Genomic DNA, 8,401 nt, shown 5'->3' with positions numbered 1-8,401 from the left:
ATCATTTTGCAACATTACCATGGGTTGAAGAACTGAATATGGCAGTTTTCAGAATGAATCAAACCAGTGTTTTCTTTCTTTCCTAAAGGCTCTCCAGACCTGTTTTTCATGATTCATTAATACTTTCCTAACCCTAAATAATCTACAAGCGAACCACGCCTGCAAAGCCCTTTACGCAGCTGCACAAGGGAAGTTTGAATACCAACTACTGAGAAGTGCGTAGGAAAGGTGGCCGTATGAAAGGCATATTTTCTATGTGGGATTCAGGGGCATAGCGCACCACTAGATTGCATAAGCATACGTTCAGATTTTTGGGATGGACATCCAATCAAATTTGGTGTATAGATTCAGTCGTTTCTTGTAAAATGCTGGAGTGGGATTCACAGAGTATTGATGATCTATTCCAAGAATTTTTTTTTTTTATATGTAACTATTTGTCTTCTCAAAACAACTTCCAATGTTTCCTGTAGAAAAGAGTGTGAGTTGAATCTTATTTCTGTTAACAATTGTTTCAATGGAAGTGGATATAACATTGCAAAACTCGCTAACAGATAAGGGAAGCAGGTTAACAATCCCTTATTCTTTAAAATACAGTACCAGCCAAAAGTTGACACACCTACTCATTCCAGGGTTTTTCTTTATTTTTACTATTTTCTACATTGTAGAATAATAGTGAAGACATCAAAACTATGAAATGACACATATGGAATCATGTAGTAACCAAAAAAGAGTTAAACAAATCAAAATATGTTATATTTAAGATTCTTCAAAGTAGCCACCCTTTGCCTTGATGGCAGCTTTGCACACTCTTGGCATTCTCTCAACCAGCTTCACCTGTAATGCTTTTACAACAGTCTCAAATTAGTTCCCACATATGCTGAGCACTTGTTGGCAACTTTTCCTTCACTCTGCAGTCCAACTCATCGCAAACCTTCTCAATTGGGTTGAGGTCGGGTGATTGTGGAGGCCAGGTCATCTGATGCAGCACTCCATTACTCTCCTTCTTGGTCAAATAGCCCTTACACAGCCTGGAGGTGTGTTGGGTGATTGTCCTATTCAAAAACAAATGATAGTCCCACTAAGAGCAAACCAGATGGGATGGGGTATCGCTGCAGAATGCTGTGGTAGCCTTGCTGGTTAAGTGTGCCTTGAATTCTAAATAAATCACAGACAGTGTCAGCAGCAAAGGACCCCCACACCATCACACCTCCTCCTCCATGCTTCACGGTGGGACCCACACATGCGGGGATCATCCGTTCACCTACTCTGCATCTCACATAGACACAGCGGTTGGAACCAAAAATCTCAAATTTGGACTCATTAGACCAAAGGTCAGATTTCCACCGGTCTAATGTCCATTGCTCGGGTTTCTTGGCCCAAGCAAGTCTCTTCTTATTATTGGTGTCCTTTAGTAGTGGTTTCTTTGCTGCAATTCGACCATGAAGGCCTGATTCACGCAGTCTCCTCTGAACAGTTGATGTTGAGATGTGTCTGTTATTCTGTGAACTCTGTGAAGCATTTATTTGGGCTGCAATCTGAGGTGCAGTTAACTCTAATGAATTTATCCACTGTTATTGAAATTTTCTGGATTGACTGACATTCATGTCTGAAAGTAATGATGGACTGTCATTTCTCTTTGCTTATTTGAGCTGTTCTTGCCATAATATGGACTTGGTCTTTTACCAAATAGGGCTATCTTCTGTATACCACCCCTACCTCGTCACAACATAACTCTTTGGCTCAAATGCATTAAGAAGGAAAGACATTCCACAAATTAACTTTTAACAAAGCACATCTGTTAATTGAAATGCATTCCAGGTGACTACTTCATGAAGCTGGTTGAGAGAATGCAAAAAAGTGTGTGCAAAGCTGTCATCAAGGCAAATGGTGGCTACTTTGAAGAATCTGAAATATAAAATATATTTTGATTTGCTTAACACCTTTTTGGTTTCTACATGATTCCATATGTGTTTTTTCATAGTTTTGATATCTTCACTATTATTCTACAATGTAGAAAATAGTAAAAATAAAGAAAAACTGCAATGAGTAGGTGTGTCCAAACTATTGACTGTTACTGTAGGTTTGGGAGTTTCAGGTATTGGCATGAAACTCTTCTGAGGAATACAGTCATTACACAAACATGTCTTTCTGAGGAATTCTGCCTCATCTGCATTGTTCCCACCTCTGGGGAGTAGAAGTGTTGTGATCACATCCTGTAGGTCTGGTGATCTGATTGGAAGTTCACTTTTACAGGATTCTATTGGTCAACAACTCATAGTTTGAATACCAGAAGAACAAATGGTTTAAAAATGTTCTCATATCTCTTTTTGATGCTGTCCTGAGGTTTTCTCTCTCTAAATGATCATTCATTTAAACGTATGCTTTTGCATTGTATAATGGAATAATTCATTTTACAATGTTATTAAATTCCTTTGATTTAACTTTCAGACCATTTTTTTATAGTCAACTATAACTCATAGCCTAATACTTTATTGACCATTGTCAATTACCTTATGGAATGTACTAGGCTTTGTTAACCTTTTATGGCTGCAGGCCGGTGTCGGGTGCAGCCCGTCCAAGTGCAGGGCGTGAAATTCAAAATATATTTTTTATAAATATTTAACTTTCACACATTAACGAGTCCAATACAGCAAATGAAAGATAAACATCTTGTGAATCCAGCCAACATGTCAAATTTTTTAAATGTTTTACAGCGAAAACACCACGTATATTTATGTTAGCTCACCACCAAATACAAAAAAGCACAGACATTTTTCACAGCACAGGTAGCATGCACAAAACCAACCAAACTAACCAAGAACCAACCAAACTAACCAAGAAACAACTTCATCAGATGACAGTCTGTAACGTTCGTCTTGTGGTGCATGAACGGACCAAGGCGCAGCGGGTGATGAATACATACTGAATTTATTTAAATGACGAAACACTGACAAAACACTAGAACAAACTACAAAACAATAAACGAAGTCAACAGACTTGAAACAAATGAACTTACATATAGACGAAGAACGCACGAACAGGAACAGACTACCTAAAACGAACGAACAAACGAAACAGTCCCATGTGGTATACACTGACACAGGAACAATCACCCACAAACAAACAGTGAGAACAACCTACCTTAATATGGCTCTCAATCAGAGGAAACGCCAAACACCTGCCTCTAATTGAGAGCCATACCAGGCAACCCATTAACCCAACATAGAAAACACATAACATAGACTACCCACCCCAACTCACGCCCTGACCAATTAAACACATACAAAACAACAGAAAACAGGTCAGGAACGTGACAGAACCCCGCCCTCAAGGTGCAAACTCCGGGCGCACCCCTAAAACTCAAGGGGAGGGTCTGGGTGGGCATCTGTCCGCGGTGGCGGCTCCGGCGGTGGACGAGGACACCACTCCACCATTGTCTTTGTCCCCCTCCTTAGCGTCCCTTGAGTGGCGACCCTCGCCCCCGACCATGGTCCAGGAACCTTCACCAAGGCCCCTCCTAAATAGAGGAGACAACTCAGGACAGAGAGGTAGCTCAGGACAGAGAGGTAGCTCAGAATAGAGAGGTAGCTCAGGACAGAGAGGTAGCTCAGGACAGAGAGGTAGCTCAGGACAGAGAAATCGCTCCGGACAGAGAGGTAGCTTAGGACAGAGGGACAACTCTGAACTAATGGCAGCTCCGGACTGAGTGGCAGCTCCGGACTGAGTGGCAGCTCCGGACTGAGTGGCAGCTCATGACTGGAGGGCAGCTCATGACTGGAGGGCAGCTCATGACTGGAGGGCAGCTCATGACTGGAGGGCAGCTCATGACTGTAGGGCAGCTCATGACTGTAGGGCAGCTCATGACTGTAGGGCAGCTCATGACTGGCTGGCGGCTCTGGCAGCTCCTGACTGGCTGGCGGCTCTGGCAGCTCCTGACTGGCTGGCGGCTCTGGCAGCTCCTGACTGGCTGGCGGCTCTGGCAGCTCCTGACTGGCTGGCGGCTCTGGCAGCTCCTGACTGGCTGGCGGCTCTGGCAGCTCCTGACTGGCTGGCGGCTCTGGCAGCTCCTGACTGACGGACGGCTCTAGCGGCTCCTGACTGACGGGCGGCTCTAATGGCTCGGGACAGACGGGCGGCTCTAATGGCTCGGGACAGACGGGCGGCTCTAATGGCTCGTGGCAGACGGATAGCTCAGATGGCGCTGGGCAGACGGATGGCTCAGACGGCGCTGGGCAGACGGATGGCTCAGATGGCGCTGGGCAGACGGATGGCTCAGACGGCGCTGGGAAGATGGATGGCTCAGACGGCGCTGGGCAGACGGATGGCTCAGACGGCGCTGGGCAGACGGATGACTCAGACGGCGCTGGGCAGGCAGGCAGTGCAGGCGGCGTTGAGCAGACAAGCAGTGCAGGCAGTTCAGACGGCGCTGGGCAGGCAGGCAGCTCAGACGGTGCTGGACAGACGAGCAGTGCAGGCGGCGTTGAGCAGACAGGCAGCTCAGACGGCGTTGGACAGACGAGCAGTGCAGGCGGCGTTGGGCAGACGGCCGACTCTGACCCGCTGAGGCGCACAGTAGGCCTGGTGCGTGGTGCCGGAACTGGTGGTACCGGACTGGAGACACGCACCTTAAGGCTAGTGCGGGGAGCAGGAACAGGGCACACTGGACTCTCGAAGCGCACTATAGGCCTGGTGCGTGGTACCGGAACTGGTGGTACCGGACTGAGGGCACGCACCTCAGAGCGAGTGCGGGGAGAAGGAACAGTGCGTACAGGGCTCTGGAGACGCACAGGAGGCTTGGTGCGTGATGCCGGAACTGGAGGTACTGGGCTGGAGACACGCACCCCAGGGAGAGTGCGTGGAGGAGGAACAGGGCTCTGGAGACGCACTGGAAGCCTGGTGCGTGGTGTAGGCTCTGGTGGTAATGGGCAGGAGACACGCACCATAGGGCTAGTGCTTGGAGCAGTAACAGGTCGCACAGGACTCTGGAGAACCACAGGAGGCTTGGTGCGTGATGTAGGCACTGTCTTAACCAGACGGCTAGCACGCACCTCAGGACGAGTATGGATAGCTGTTCCCGGTGACATCAACTCACCGACACGTTCAGTCGGACGGATGCCGTGCCTCATGCACCAAACCAGTACATCCCTCATAACTCTCTCCTCCAATTTCCCCATTAACTCCTTCACTGTCTCTGTGTCACTCACCTCCAATACCGCCCTCACCGGCTCCTTACGGTAAGCAGGAGGAGTTGGCTCAAGTCTACAACTTGACCCAGCTACACTCCCTTTTAGGCCCCCCCCAAGAAATTTTTGGGTGAGCCTATCGGGCTTCCAGCCGCTCTGCCTTGCTAGCGCCTCATAATGCCGCCTCTCCGCTTTCGCTGCCTCCAGCTCCGCTTTGGGGCGGCGACACTCCTCTGGCTCTGCCCAGGGTCCTTCTCCGTCCAGAATCTCCTCCCATGTCCATTCCTCCTTGTACCACTGCTGCCCGTTAACCCGCTGCTTGATCCGGGTTTGGTGGGTGATTCTGTAACGTTCGTCTTGTGGTGCATGAACGGACCAAGGCGCAGCGGGTGATGAATACATACTGAATTTATTTAAATGACGAAACACTGACAAAACACTAGAACAAACTACAAAACAATAAACGAAGTCAACAGACTTGAAACAAATGAACTTACATATAGACGAAGAACGCACGAACAGGAACAGACTACCTAAAACGAACGAACAAACGAAACAGTCCCATGTGGTATACACTGACACAGGAACAATCACCCACAAACAAACAGTGAGAACAACCTACCTTAATATGGCTCTCAATCAGAGGAAACGCCAAACACCTGCCTCTAATTGAGAGCCATACCAGGCAACCCATTAACCCAACATAGAAAACACATAACATAGACTACCCACCCCAACTCACGCCCTGACCAATTAAACACATACAAAACAACAGAAAACAGGTCAGGAACGTGACACAGTCTTATAACATCTTATACAATAAATCTATGTTTTGTTCGAAAAATGTGCATATTTGAGGTATAAATCATAGTTTTACATTGCAGCTACAATCGGAAATATCACCGAAGCAGCTAGAACAATTACAGAGACCAAATTGAAATACCTAAATACTCATCATAAAACATTTATGAAAAATACATGGTGTACAGCAAATGAAAGACAAACATCTTGTGAATCCAGCCAATATTTCCGATTCTTTAAGTGTTTTTCAGCGAAAACACAATATAGCATTATATTAGCTTACTACAATAGCCAACCACACAGCTACATTGATTCAAGGCAACAGTAGCGTATTTAGAGAAAATGTGCATATTTAGAGCTGAAATCCGTGGTTATACATTTTGAAAACTTAGCATCTTTTTCCCAGAATGTCCGGATATATTTCTGACACTCACCTATTCTGACCAAATAACTATTCATAAACTTTACTAAAAAATACATGTTGTATAGGAAATGATAGATACACTAGTTCTTAATGCAATCGCCGTGTTAGAATTCTAAAAATAACTTCAGTACGACATGCAGCTTACGTTATAGCGAGAGAGCGCCCAAAATCTGGTGAATAAAGACAACATTTCTCCAAATTTTCAACATCATTGTTCCTCATTTTAAGGTCATCCCTGTAACGTGAACTGAACTTGTTCAGTTCAATGACAACAAGCTCAGTCCGATGATGCTGTGACACACTGCCCCAGACCATGACAGACCCTCCACCTCCAAATCGATCCTGCTCCAGAGTACAGGCCTCGGTGTAACGCTCATTCCTTCGACGATAAACGCGAATCCGACCATCACCCTTGGTGAGACAAAACCGCGACTCGTCAGTGAAGAGCACTTTTTGTCAGTCCTGTCTGGTCCAGCGACGGTGGGTTTGTGCCCGTTGTTGCCGGTGATGTCTGGTGAGGACCTGCCTTACAGCAGGCCTACGAGCCCTCAGTCCAGCTTCTCTCAGCCTATTGCGGACAGTCTGAGCACTGATGGAGTGATTGTGTGTTCCTGGTGTAACTCGGGCAGTTGTTGTTGCCATCCTGTACCTGTCCCGCAGGTGTGATGTTCGGATGTACCGATCCTGTGCAGGTGTTGTTACACGTGGTCTGCCATTGCGAGGACGATCAGCTGTCCGTCCTGTCACCCTGTAGCACTGTCTTAGGTGTCTCATAGTACGGACATTGCAATATATTGCCCTGGCCACATCTGCAGTCCTCATGCCTCCTTGCAGCATGCCTAAGGCACGTTCACACAGATGAGCAGGGACCCTGGGCATCTTTCTTTTGGTGTTTTTCAGAGTCAGTAGAAAGGCCTCTTTAGTGTCCTAAGTTTTCATAACAGTGACCTTAATTGCCTACCGTCTGTAAGCTGTTAGTGTCTTAACGACTGTTCCACAGGTGCATGTTCATTAATTGTTTGTGGTTCATAGAACAATCATGGGAAACAGTGTTTAAACCCATTACAATGAAGATCTGTGAGGTTATTTGGATTTTTACCAATTATCTTTTAAAGACAGGGTCCTGAAAAAGGATGTTTCTTTTTTTGCTGAGTTTATATATTTATTAATATGTTTGAAATGAACAATTCACTCGAAAAGCACCCTGGGAAATACACCGTACAGTGTTAAAACAACATCCCCAAAAATACTGTAACACTACATGTGTAAATCCCTAACACTGTGTAAGTGTAACAGCATCAGCACTAATAAAGTGGTCATTTATGTCAGAATTTGAAACACCCATGGTGTTAGGGACCCAACACTTTGCTGTGTACTGGGCCAAACCGAGCCAGGCTGTACTGAGATGGCCTGGTTACATTGTTGGAACCAGTTTGGTTCGGGTCAGGATGATAAAGGTGACTTAAAACAAGCAGGAAATGAGAGTATATCTTCATCTTTTTATGCATTTATTTTTTAATTAATACATGAGGTAGACAGGGATTCAACCAAAATGAGATGTGGCAAATACCACAAGACTGGAGATGGAAATGTATTAGCTTTTAATTGTAAACGAGAGTCACACCTATTGTTCTCTCATATTATTCTGATACTTGTTTACTGTTAATCAATATTTCAGTGTCACATCATTTAGCAGGAGAGCTCATTTTCACCAGGAGTCCCTGTCGTCGTTAGTTATATGGCACCAGAAATGAATCCGTCTGAAAGACCCTGTATTTCTTAACATCCATTAACAAGTACAAAGGTAATAATAACATCAACAAGTTTTCTTAGTCCGTGAGAGGGACACCATGTGGAGGTGTGTGTTGGTTTAACAGTTAACACTTCTGATACAGCGATAACATTCTGACTGAGCCCACAGTACGATTTCCCGTTATCTGATTGAATTAAGACATTAGTTTATTGAAGCCCCAAAAATTATCATGCTCAATAA

Source organism: Salvelinus namaycush, chromosome 42 (genome assembly GCF_016432855.1).
Source record: "Salvelinus namaycush isolate Seneca chromosome 42, SaNama_1.0, whole genome shotgun sequence".
Classification (NCBI taxonomy): Eukaryota; Metazoa; Chordata; class Actinopteri; order Salmoniformes; family Salmonidae; genus Salvelinus; species Salvelinus namaycush.
The sequence above is the reverse complement of the archived record's forward strand: the minus strand, read 5'-3'. Positions refer to the sequence as shown.